At 46.1% G+C, this 13,689-nt stretch overlaps 1 long non-coding RNA gene across 1 annotated transcript in view; it reads left to right on the top strand.

The window, feature by feature from the left end:
* Nucleotides 1–13,117, top strand: part of LOC138280749 (uncharacterized) — a 67,091-nt gene extending 53,974 nt beyond the window's left edge. The window contains exon 4 of the long non-coding RNA XR_011200883.1: nt 12,983–13,117. This is a non-coding gene — a long non-coding RNA (uncharacterized lncRNA). The remainder of the gene's footprint in view (nt 1–12,982) is intronic.
* Nucleotides 13,118–13,689: the final 572 nt, after the last annotated feature.

Genomic DNA, 13,689 nt, shown 5'->3' with positions numbered 1-13,689 from the left:
AGGGGATGGGAGGGATATGGTGGGCCATTAGTGTAACAGGCCGGACGGTATGACTGATGCCCTTTTTCTATGTGTATTTTCTCTGCAGGTCAGCACCCATCAGCAAAAAGGGTATATGGCGTGCCATCGCCAAGGATGTGTGGACCCTGGAGGTCTACGGCAGGCGGAGCACACACTGTCGCAAACAGTGGGAGGACCTGAGGCTAGGGGCAAGGAAGACAGCGGAGGCACAGTGGGGATGGCCTCCCAACGAGGAAGGGGTGCCCATCGAACCCTGAACCCCCCTGATGTTCCGCATACTGGCGGTGGCCTATCCGGAGGTGGATGGGCACTGGAGGCCATCACAGCAGCCACAAGGGGGTGAGTACAGTTTCCCAATATACTACTTGCGCATGGTCGGGTGGTCTCCTGGTGGGGGATGTGGGCCTATTGGTGCCCCTAGGCCAGGCCGGACATTGCAGGGTAGGTTCCTTCTTGTGCAGAGGCTGATGAACTCTACCTCCAACCCAACTAGTGGGCATCCACTACTGGGCAAGGCTCTGTGGGTCTCAGGTATGCTGCAATTGGCATTAGGTATTACTGTAATTGGCGTTAGGTATTACTGTCCATGGCATGGTGACTAGCATTGTGACTGGTAGTGCATTGCCTAGTGCGTAGGGAGGTTCCCTGTGTGTTGTGCACGCCAACGGTGGTGTTGTTGCTGCCATTGACCAAGTGTATCCTCTGACTCGTCCCCCCTTTTTGTTTTGTCATCCTGTCCTTATATGCATTAGCATAATTTGGCGGAGGAGCAGAGGCACCGGCGACAGAGGGAGCTGCATCCCACAGGGCCCATGAGGCCGAATCCACCTACGGTGAGGGCACCAGTGGGACGGAGGGTAAGGGGAGCACCATGGTGGAGACAGGAGGGGACAATTCTGAAAGTGATACCTCCTCTGATGGAAGCTCCCTAGTGGTGGCGGACAGCTCTGTGGCCACCCCAACTACAGGTACATCCGCCACCCCCTATACCAGCACCTCCCTCCACAGCAGCCCCTCGGTGAGTTTCCTGTGCCCGCTCACCCAGGAGGGTGGGCATCTCCTGCGCCCCAGGCACCTCAGGCCCTGCCGCAGTTAGCCCTGCGGTCCTGAGTGAGGAGGTTATTGACCTCCAGAGATCCATCTCTGTTGGGCAGTCAAACATTGTGAATGCCATCCAGGGGCTGGCAGGGCATTTGCAACAAACAAATGGATTCCTGGAGGGCATTCACTCTGGCATGGCGGCCCAACAGAGACCATTCCAGGCTCTGGCCTCCTCCCTGATGGCAGCCATTGTTCCTGTCTCTAGCCTCCCCCCTCCAACTTCCTCTGCCCAGTCCTCTTCCCCTGAACCCCAACCTATCCCAAGCACACATTCAGACCAGCATGCACCCAAGAAAACACACAGGAGTGGCTCAGGCAAACACAAGCACCACACATCATCCCACAGGCATTCACACAAACACCATCCAGATGCAGACACACCAATATCCACTGCCTCCACTGTGTCTCCCTCCTCCTCCATGTCCACCTCCCTTCCAGTAGCGTCTCCATTCACACAGGCATGCACTACATCCACACCCACTGCCTCCATCACCATCACGCCTATCACTACACACCCCTCACTTGCAGTCACCACCCCCACATCCATGCACATGTCCCCTGTGTCCTCTCCCACTGTCTCTGTACCCCCTCCTCCCAAAGTACACAAACACAAGCACTCAGACACCCAACAGCCATCCACCTCACAACAGCACCCAGCCCATTCACCTGCACCCAAACACAGCAGACAGACACCTCCAACAACCACTCCCTCTTCCTCCACTCCCAAACCTTCACCCTCTTCCCGCGCCAGTGTCCCTAAGAAGCTTTTCCTCTCTGCTGTTGACCTCTTCCCTACCCCTCACCCCCTGTCCTTCACGTCGAGCCAGGGTGGGCAGAACCCAGGCTAGCACCTCAGCCACCCAGTCCACGGCCACAGTAGTTTCGGCAGCTACTGCAGGTGTGAGAGGCTCCAAGGAAACACCCATCAGCACTGGCAGTGTGCCTGCACCAGCTGCAAAGGGGAAGGACAAGGATGTACCACCAGCTGCCAAGGGGAAGGGCAAGGATGTACCACCAGCTGGCAAGGGGAAGGGCAAGGATGTGCCACCAGCTGGCAAGGGCAAGGATGCACCACCAGATGGTAAGGGCAAGGAGGCACCACCAGCTGGCAAGGGCAAGGAGGCACCACAAGCTGGCAAGGGCAAGGAGGCACCACCAGCTGGCAAGGGCAAGGAAGCACCATCAGATCGCAAGGACAAAGGGCCTGCCCCTGCAGGCAGGAAGAACGGGAGGCCTGGTCCTGCGACTGAATCTGGGCCCCCAACACCAACTATTGTTGCGCCGCGTGCCGCTCCGCAAGCCGAAGGTTCGGCTCGGGACGCGGCGCGCGGCAGCAGGACGCGCCGCACCCCGAGCCTTGCATATGTTTGTCGAGGCCCCAGATTGGGCATGGGGCCTTGTTGTCTCTTCAGTGCGGCGCTTCCCAGTAGATTCTGCTCCCCCCACTCACCTCTTTTCTTTCTTCTTTTCTTTCCTGTCGCCCTTGTTTCAAGCTCCTTATATACTTACTATCTTTCCCATGTTTCTTTCTCTTTTCCAAGCATGCTTCCTTTTTTCCCATCCATTTGTGTTGAATTATAATAACCTTGTTCAGGAGTGTGGACGTTGCTTGTCGCAGACAAAGTTACTAAGACTAATGAAAGATCATTTTCCACCCTCCCCAAGCTTGGGAAAGTGTCAGCATTGTTGGTTAAAACTTGTAGAGGTACATCCTGATTGATAGTGAGAGGGGTTCAGGAACTACCCAGGAGTCCTCTAGGTCTGCTGTGAGGATCAGCCACATGGTGTAACTTGACATTGTCGATGGAGACAAAGCAGTTTTCTTTAGAACCAGGCAGCGGTGGTAAGATGACAGTACTGTTACCATGTATTCCCATGACTAGAACCAGTGCTCAATATGAAGGGCCATATTCTTTTTTCATAGCCACTTTTTCTCGCAGCAGATTGGAATCCAGCCGGTCGGTGTTATTGGTGCATCCCTTATTCCAAAGGAAGGGGCACATGCAGATGCATCATGGAACTGCTGTAATTCATTTATACCAAAAGGTGTCTGCCACCACAGCACCAGAGCCATCAAGATCCGGGACATACATAGGTATGCCAAACAAAATCTTGTATGGGTTGTGCCCTCCCAGGGACCTTCTAGGTAGATTATTAAGTTAAGTTCAGAAATTAGGAGGAGTGCCTGCGATGGGGGCTTGAAGGTGGATTCTTTTATTTGTTGACAGATGTCACAGCAAAAGACATAGGTGCTCATTACGACTTTGGTGGGGAAGACCGCGGACCGCCGTGCTGGCACCCACCAAAAGACCTCCAGCACAGTGGTCCTCAGACCACCATATTACAACTGCTGGTAACTTTCCACCATTTTCCAGGCAGAAAACTGCCAGCAGTCGTCCACCCCAACAAAACACCGCACGCCATAATTTAATTTGAAAAGCGGTGTGGTGATGTTGTCTTGGCAGGGCGCTATCGGCGGTGCAAGCGACAGGGCCCGTTCCCTCCCGAATGACCACCTCGACAATCAGGTAAGATGACCGTCCAAAAGGGGAAGGGGGTGTTGTGTGTGTGAACGTGTGTGTGAGTGTGTGTATGGATTCAGAGGGGAGGGGGTATTGTGTGTGTGTGTGTGTGCACAAGTGTAAAGGTGCTGTGAGTGTGAGTGAGTGAGTGTCAGGGTGTGCGTATGGGTGCGTGTGTCTCAGTGTGGAAGTGTGTGCATTTGGGTGTGTGCGTGTATTCTGGGGATGGGGGTAAGTACGGGGTGCTGGGGGAGTGGGGGTTACTACTGTGAGCAGAGGGTAAGAGGTGAGAATGTTGTAAGGGAAGGGGGTGGGGAGTCTTGGACGTAGGGGGTAGGGGAGTCATCTACCGGCGACTGGAATGCAAATTCCTGAAACCGGTAGCTTTTCTGCCAGCTTTTTCGTGGCAGAGCTACTGCCATGAAAACCTTGGCGGAAAGGAGACTCGTAATACCATCCGGCAGACTTTGTTGGACTGCGGGGTCAGAGATGCTTATCTCCGACTCAGTGGTCCAACTGCCCTGGCGATAGGAACAGGAAAGTGGCGGTTTGGCACAGGCCAAACCACCACAATCGTAATATGGCCGTCCTGGCCGTCCACACCACCGGGCCCGTTGGCAGTGGGACCACCACCGCGAGTCTGGCGGTCTGAAGACCACCAGATTCGTATTGAGGGCCATACTGTTTGGTCTGTTTATATTAATCTGGCCACTAGTAACATTTTTGCAGTAATTACATAGTAGCCACCACACCTGCATAGGCAAAGGCAACTCCCTTGTGCGCTGCTTTTATCAACTCTGGTCTTTGGTCCTAGTTGGGGTTCATACGATCACCCACCTATGGTAGTGTACAAAGGCAATGGTCTGTGCACTTATATGGTAGGAATATCGGGCAGGATACGCCTTTGGTAGGGTCTTGCTTTCTGCTGTGGCTTTTACAGCAGCCAGTGTTTCATCATCCAACCTCGTTTTGAATTGAGTTGGAATGAGTAATCACAGCACCAGAAGCTGTTGCTAATGCTGATTTGGCTGCTTCATCAGCCAAGGTATTGCCTGCAACGTGTACTCCTACACGTTGGTGACCCAGTGTATGAACTACATGGGCATTGGGTAGCATTTGTTTCAGATCTGCTACTTTACCCCTAGTAATCTGTGTTTGATGGTGTTCCCTTCAGAATCTCTGAACCCATTTTGGCACCAGTAATGCAGATATTCATTAAAAGACTGGATACAATAGTATGAATCACATACTATAAGTTTTAGCTGTTCAAGATATGTATGTTCCAGTGCCATTACCGGAGCCTTAAGTTCTACCAATTGTGCAGTGCAGTCCCCTAGGGTTTGCGTGTAAGTGTTCTGAGGAAGGAATTTGCCATCCTTCATGACACCACTTACAACCACACAGGCTGCAGAGTACTGTTTTGTGCCTACTGCTGGTTATGCTGAACCATCAGTATAAATTAGTGTTTGGTATTGATCAAGAGGCAAGATATTTGTTGGTATTGAGTCTGAAGTTGTGGGTCAAAAACATAATGTACATCAATGGCGGTCAGAGACATTGCCCATTGAATGTAATGTTTTAGCGTTTGGGATGCTGGCTTTTGTAACAGCCTCGAGGGGTGGTATGGGGTTACGACAATAATGCGTTTCCCCTGGGCCAGAGGTCTTTCTTTTATGACAGCCATATGAACAGCAGTGAGAATCTTTTCTGTGGGAACAAAGTGTTGTTCAGCTATGGAGTATAGGTATGGTTTGTATGCTATAGGTATAGTGTACCCTTCATAGAATGTTACACAGGTATATACAATGGCACCAGCAATTACTATGATGACAAATTTGTTTTGTTATCACGTGTGTAAGTGTTTTGCTTCAAGCATGTCCTGATGCAATGCTCTTAGAATGCGTGTATTTGACTGTTCAATATTTACTTGAAAAGTTGGGGCATATTAAATCATACAATGGTTTAATGCGTTGTGCATAGTCTGGAATGTAAGTTCTGCCAACTTTGAAAAAGCCCAATAATGACTGCAGCTTTTTAATGGTATTTTGTGGTTGTAATTGTGTGTGAGTTTTGAAGAAAGTTTGGCACCAGGCTCTTTCCTTCATCAGATAACTTGTATCCCAAACACAGGACACTGAGAAAGGCAATCTCAGTTTTCTTGAAATTTAATTTATAGCTTTTTTTCCGACAAATCCCAAAACAATGCAGGATATCCATTTTAAATGTTCCATGAGCTCATCATCCGTAAGGTAGATATCTTCTACACAGGACAATGCCTCGGGGTCAAACTCATGAATAATGGATGTTACACATGCCAAGAACAGGCCAGGAATATTCTTATATCCCTGTGGAAGTCTACAAAATATTCTTTACGAGTCTGGAGTGCTAAAAGCTGTTAAATCTCTGCTTTCAGGTGCTATATTTTGGGAGAAAAACCCATTGGAGATAGCCTGGGCTGCTTTGTTGTTTTTGGGCACTAAATTGTTAATCACTGCTGTGCTGTGTGCATTTTGAATTGCAAAGGTGGGTGTATGTGTCTATAATCTAAGACTATTGTATAAGAATGGTCTGATTTAGCTACAGGAAACATGGGGTTGTTCATTGGTGAGACGCAGGGCTCAATTACACCCTGGTACTCACGTTGTGTGAGTATTACTCTCAGAGGTGTTTTAGTCTCATGTTTAATGGGATGTTAAGGTTGAGGGTGTGGTTGTGATCTAATAGGTATTATGTGTTGTGGAAAGTCTCTGTCCCACCCCACATGATTGTGATACAGCGCAGGGGCTTGTGCCAATGCACAATTTACTGCATGAGCTTCCCCTAATTCCCTAGGAATGAGAGGTGAGAAAGAAGGCATAATAACGTTTTCCCCAAGTGGAAGACAGCGGGCAAATTCTGATGGCCAATCCATTTCTGTGAATAGGATCATAGCACAGTGCCAATTTTTCCCTGAATATTACTTTAATTGTGCGCTCATTGTCTCCTTTGAGTTGCAAAATCAACTCTGTCGGGGGGAGGCGCATGTCTACAGTTTTGAGTTCTATATAGTCGTTAGTTGCTGTCTCATCCAGAACCCCTTGAAGATTTTGGCAAACTATTGTGACCCCTACTGCAATCAGTGCCCACTTCCTGTTCTTCATAAAGGCTCTCAACGTGTGGCATTTTGGGGCAAAATAACTGCCACCTTTTTCTATTTAAATTGTTGTTTCTGTTGGGGAGGTTTTGCTTCCTTTATTATGGAAGTTTCAGCTCAGCGTTGTGGTTCTTTTCTTGGTTTCACGTACTCATTTGGTTGTGTGGAACACCTACCCCTTTCAAACCGGGGCACTTCTGGAAGATTCAAGTGTTGGTGTACCATGTGCACCAGTGTAGGGTGCAGCAAATACTGCACCCTATGTGGCACAGTTGTCCACTGAGGGAACCATCCTGAATAGCAAGCACATTGTGAAAATTCTATGTTTATCTTGGCGTCCATAGGAGAAAACACTGCTTCCAAAGCGCTTATTTTTTGTGCTAACCGAAACAGAATTTCTTCACGCTTGGTGGGTACTTTACCCATGATCGAATGTACTGTTGCATGATTATGCCTGCCGTGACCGTATGTAGTTGCGCTTGAGCAGCCCTTGCTGGGGCACTATTTAATGTTTGCATCACAAATTGTATTAAGCGTCTATATACATGTACTAAATCAATATATAGGCGGCGTACTTCTGCTACCGCCACAGTGTTAGCATTTGGATGTAGTGCCATGTAGGGCCTTCATTACTCAAAGGACATAGTCTAATATTTTGTGCAATATGTGGTAGGGCGCCATCAAGTCGATTTTGGTGTTCTTGATAAGTTAGAGATATTTCTAAATATGCATATGCTCTGTATTGTGCTGGTGCGTTAACAGGAATGTAGTGATGAAATGCATGTGTGTTCCCATCCACTGCTGGAAAGGTGACCCAAGAATACAAAAAATCAGTTCTATATGCTGGATTTGCCTAATGTAACTGCTCCTCCCTCCTCTGCGAGGCCATTATTTCTTAAATGATTTGTGAGGGGTAGCCTCATGTTTTCTGCAATTACAACCCATTGGGGTTCACCATTTTTCAATGTTATATAGTTCAGAGATAGGCACACCCACTGGGGATTTAATCCTTTTAAAGGTTCAAGTTTGAATAACCTACTGTAAAAAATATGCACGGCCTATCTTAGCTGAGGAAGATATTCCTAATACCACAGATGTCTCTGTATAAGGTAATTAGGGTGTCTTCAGCATGCAGTGAGATAGAGATATTTAGGAGATCCATAATACAGTGCCTAACCAACGTTGGGGGTGCCATGTCATAAAGACTCTCGTTATAGTAACAAGGCTAATGCTTTAGATGGCAGCACCACTGTGCGCAGTGAACTGAGTCTGATCCTTGGCTGAATTTGATCCTGCGCAGAGTGCGGGCTGCCGGCCTAGCCCTTCCAGCCAGCTAGGAGCACCTCACCCAAGAGTAAACGGTGACTTGTGGCAGTCCTTAGCATGACATCTAGATTTTTCAGGGAAATCATGGTGGAACAGATCTTACCCCTTTCTCTCAGTCACAAGGGTCTCACACATACAAAGGCAAAACAGAAGTAGGGCTAGAATCAACTGCATTCTAAATAAAAAGGCATGTATTGTTATTATAAGGATGATAAAAAAGAATAATAGCAAGTCATGTAAATCATAGTCAGTTCTTTTGGGTCATTATTTCAAGTGAAGAATGAGCCCTTTTGAGGAACATGTAGTGGGCGACGGGTCCCTTCCATAGAAAAGACCTGGTCCCTGCAGCCTGAAGGTGGGTCTCAGGCCCCCACAGAATGCTGACTGTATGGCCAAAGACATCCTGGTGGGATTACGGATTTCTTGGTTTCTAAGTGTATGGAAAACATTGATCTCAGACCGATCGGTCCTCAAGTTAGTGGAAGAGAGTTTCAGGATTATTTTTGATTCCCCTCCACCAGAGTGTTTTGGTCCCACTTCTCTACCAGTGAATACAATAAAAAGAAATGACCTTATTTATGGTATTCAAAGCCAGCTCTCATACAATTCTCAGGTTCTGTACGAACATTTGACATTTCCAATTCCATGTATTACCATTTGGGCTTTCCTTATCACCAATGGTGTTTACTAAAGTGTGTGAAGTCATTCATAGAATGGGGATTCATGTGTTTCCTTATCTAAATGACTGTATCATTTCTGCTTCTTCTCTTCCAAAGGTGATCTACTCTTTATAGGAGGACATCTTAGTGCAGAAGTCTGATGCATGTTTGCTGATGGAGAGAAAAGAGGAACTGAATAAACAGATATTAGACTTTGTGAACAGTATTGACCACCAGTAACTCAATGTCTGAGGATACAGGGACTGATGGCTTCATCAATCAATGTGCTTCCCTGGGCGCATCTACATGTGTACCCCTTATTAAATTACTTGATGCCCACTGGGTACCATCTTCTCAGCTGTACAACAAACAGATCCCAGCCTCAGCACCAGTCAAAAAATACTGTCTATCCAAGGGTCTTTCTTTTCATGCGCCCCCCAATAAAAGTAGCTACACCGGATGCCGGAAAGCTAGGATGGGGTGCCACTTAGGAATCATTCTCAGCCCAGGGGACTAGGTAAATTCTTCAGGCCTCCTGTTAATGCAACTCAAGGCAGTTGTTGTAGCTTTGACATAGTTTGCCTCACAGTTTGCCTCACTGTTACAGGGCCATCATTTCCAGATTAGAACTGGCAGCAGGGTAGTTGTGGGTTACCTGAACCATCAACAGGGTTGCAGGATTCAATCTCTGTGGCTTCTGATGCTGGAGATTTGCTTTTGGGCAAAGCATAAACTCAGCTCCCTAAGAGGATTGTACCTTCTTGGGAGAGAGAATTGTGCAGCAGACAGCCTGAGTCACTTTTTTCCCCAATTAATGTTTTATCTTTGAAGAAGAATGTATTTCTGCAATTGCAGAAGAGGCTTGGGTGTCTAGAAGTGGATATCTTAGCCACCAAAGAGAATATGGTGCTCCCACGCTTCTGCACAGTTATTCCATGTCAAAAATCCTGGAAGCTAGATGCAATGTCTTTGAAATGGATATCGGACCTGAGCTATGTATTTCCTCTGATTCTTATGATCCCACAAGTGGTATAGAAGATCAAGAAGGACAGGGCATTAGTTATTTTTATAGTCCCCATGGGAGAGACATTCCTGGTTTCCTCTGCTGCAGAAAATGGCTCTGAAATCACATTGGGACATTCCTGTTTGCCGATACCCGTGGAAGGAGACTCCTCTTCCTCTTTCAATGTTACAGAATTTACACTTTCGGGCTTGGACCTTGAGAGGTCAACCCTCATATGTGAGGGGTGTTCCTCAGAGGTAGTAGAACTAATTCAGAACTCCAGATGCCCATCTACCTTAAAAGCCTATTCCAAGCACTGGAGTTCATGTGTCAAGTGGTGTAGGTTAGAGATTTTGACTCAGTGTCAGTGGAACATGTCAAGTGTTAGATTTCTTATTAGAATTTCTTTCTTTAGATCAAGCTAATTCTACACTCTGTACCCAGTGGGCAGCTATAAGGGCCTTCAGATGGTCTCCAATTAGACCATCTTGAGCCATTGGTGATTTTTTTCTCAAAGGACCACGATTGTTGCCTCTTTCCCCTGTCTTGGTTTCAGGATATTGATGCCGGTCTGGAGGATGACAACAATAAATAGACTGGAGGGCCCGGTTTTGAATGTCCTTGTCTGCCAGAGATAAGGGCAACCCCTTCTAGTAGCCAAGATGCTGTTGAAACCTGGTAGTGCCGAGCAGATAGTGCCTTCCTGAAGGAGCCCAAATTGGAGGAAAAAACCCAAGGGCAAAAAACCTCCTGATGACAGCAAGACTCCTGCGGAGGAAGGCCAGGGAAGTGACAGCACAGTACTGGAAGGAGGAAGACCAGGGAGTTAGACTGGAAGGTGCCAAAGAAGACAAGAACTCCTTAACTGGAAAAACCTTCTGGAAAGGAATCAGGGTAAGGAAACACACCTAGTAAGGGAAGATCCTCCCTTATAAACCTCGACAGCAGGAAACTGCATCAAGAAAACAGGGTGCAATCATTTTGGATTAGATTTCAAGTAAGTAAAGAAAGCAAGGTGGCCATTTTGTATTAAAACTGAATTCAAACAAAACAAAGTTTTTACCTAGGATTCCATCTATTTCTAGTCGATCTAGGGAGATAATTCTACCGGACCCCTTTCCAGAGCCCCATCCCAAAAAGAGGTTTTTTTACATCTTCGAGACATGAAGAGGGTGTTCTACTGTAACTCAATAGAACTGAAAGGTTTTTAAGGGTTGAAAATCTATTTGTGACATTTAGCGTAGTAGGTCATTGACTAAAACCATCCAATTCCACTATGAGCTGATGAATTAAGCAGACAATTGTAACAGCTTATGAAAGTAAAGGGGAGGAGTTGTGTAACCGGGTGCAAGGATGGTCCACAAGGGAACTTTCTACCTTTCGTGCAACCTTTAATGGAGTTTCAATAGAGGAAATATGCAATGGAGCCACATGGCTGTCATCACATATGTTTATGAATCTTTATAGGCTGGTGTTAGGTGGCAATAGATCAAATACATTTGCTTCTACTGTTTTGATTGCAAGTGGTAACATGTCATATATGGCAACATATGAAATGTGTAATTCTCTGCTGCCCTGATTAAATCTTTACTGTTCTGTAGCACATTCATATAATGATATCATGTACTTATTGATTTTCATGAAGCTGATTTATGCATTAGTATCAATTCACATAGTGACAACTGTAACGAAGAGTCGGACGAGGAGGTAATGTCCTTGTTACTTATTGGTAATTTCTTTACTTCAAGTTCAAGTCTTCCTCGCCACAATTAAGGTTTCCCATCCCTCCCATCCCTTTAGGAGATAGCTTAATTTGTTTAAGGCTTGGAAACTGACAGGATAGGAAAAGGGTGGGACTTTATTTTGTAGGTCGTCAAAGGGAAGGGAAATACACCATCTTGGGAGGGATCGAAACAACTAGAGAGCAACATTTTGCTTGAAAAGGTTCTTTAAAGAGGAGCTAAAGCTCATATAATTACAACAGTGGCAAAGAAGACTTGAACTAGGGGTAATGAAAATGACCCATAAGTAACCAGGATATCACTAACGGCTCCAATGGGTGTGCTCGTTAATCCCAGTAGGTAAGCTTTCCTGACACAGCACCTCTAAATTTCAAGTACATGTTTTAATGTTAATCCCTTTGTTTAGTAATACTTGGTTTTACCTTTCTAATTAGGTTTTGTGCCCATTCAATGCTGAGGTGTCATCTTTGTATTTCTATGTTATGTAGTGTTGTAGCAGTTGGACTTCTCAGAGTTATCTCCATTTGCCAATCTATAGTTTATATTATTAGCTCTAATTGCAGTGCTACAAGCCTTAATACCCAGTACCTTTAAACGTTTCTTTTCCATATAGTATTTCATGAATACTTGATATACAGGTCAGCTCTATGGACTGCCTATAGCATAAGCCACGCAGGAATTGCAACAACTGCTTATCACTTTGTAGTGCCCAGTAACTCCCACGGAAGTAGTCCATTACCTAGGTGAGAGCTCAACCCCATTATTGCACTTTCAGGCTGGGCTTGACCAGCAGTGTGAACTTCTGCCTTCCTGATCTAGAGCTTCTAAGTCCAGGAAACCCCACATTGTTGCCTTTTGCCTTGGCTTCTAATGACATCAGTTCAGGGTGGTAGCTATATGTGTCCTTCATTTGGTGGAACTGTGCTAGACAATTGTTTTTGCCCTTTAAATTGCCTCTTTGTGTATGGATATTCATCCCTAAAGGACTCTGTATGTATCCCATACCTGACAATTATTCTTTGTCTTTGAAGTTTGTATTTTTATTTTGTCTATTGAATTGGAATGGGCACTAATTGAAAGGGACCTTACACTAGGCTCCCTAGGGAAACCAGGGAAACCATTGGTGCACAGTAGAAAAGGGAAATACTAAACCGGTCCTCATACTCCTTACCCTCGAGGGGGTGCGCCCTTGAACACCTTCGCAGGTCTTAGTTGGTAGCAGCATTTGTGTCATTTTTGAGTTACTTGGTTGTTCTTTTTTAATGAATATTAATGCCACAGTATTGTCTAAATTTCATTTGCAATAATGATCACAATGAGTGGGAATGAAAGGTAAATTGCCAAACAAGGGTATGAATGGACAGAGTATTCAATCACTACAGATTCACACTTACAAGAAATGTAATATCAATATTTTAAAAGTTATTTTGTAAAGTCCATAGAATAATTAAACATATCCAGTTTTTCACTTATAGGTGATATCCTGTGACAGCCCTCTTCGCAGACATCAACAATATTCGCATGATCATGGACAGAGAAACACAGCATCAGTCATCCTGCTCGACTTTTTGGCCACTTTCAACAACATCTCTCCCTCCAACCTCATCAAATGCCTAGACGTCTCTGGAATAAGAGGACCGGTGCTCTGATAGATTTGTTCCTTCCTCACAGGATGATCACAGTCAGAAAGCTTGGCAACTTACACCTTTATGGCCATCAACCTCATCTATGGAGTCACTAGGGGATCTTCGCTCAGCACTACACTCTTCAACATATATATGACTCCACTCACTGGCATCATTAGATCCAAGAGAATCAATATAATCTCTTAAGTGGATGACATTGAACTCACCATCTTCCTCTCAGATGGCACACCCAACACCCATACCACCTTTGCCACCTACAGGTCCAAAGTTGCAAACTGGAAGAACTACCTCAAGCTCAAGACTCCCAGTTCACAAATGCACTCTCTTCAAACTCACTCACACATACAAGACGCTACACAATCTTGGCCCCACCACCTAAACAGCCACATCAGCTTTCAAAGGCCGTCCAGAACCTGCTGGTCGGCCAGCCTCATGCTTGCTCACACCTAGAGCTGGAAGTTGGGCTTTTTCACGCCTAACTCCTAAAGCCAGTGCAAATCAGAGCTGTTTGAGCTGTCCTTGAGTTTCGCAAGAAA

This window comes from Pleurodeles waltl, chromosome 1_1 (genome assembly GCF_031143425.1).
Source record: "Pleurodeles waltl isolate 20211129_DDA chromosome 1_1, aPleWal1.hap1.20221129, whole genome shotgun sequence".
Classification (NCBI taxonomy): Eukaryota; Metazoa; Chordata; class Amphibia; order Caudata; family Salamandridae; genus Pleurodeles; species Pleurodeles waltl.
Note: the sequence above shows the minus strand (reverse complement) of the source record. Positions and strands in the feature narration are given on the sequence as shown.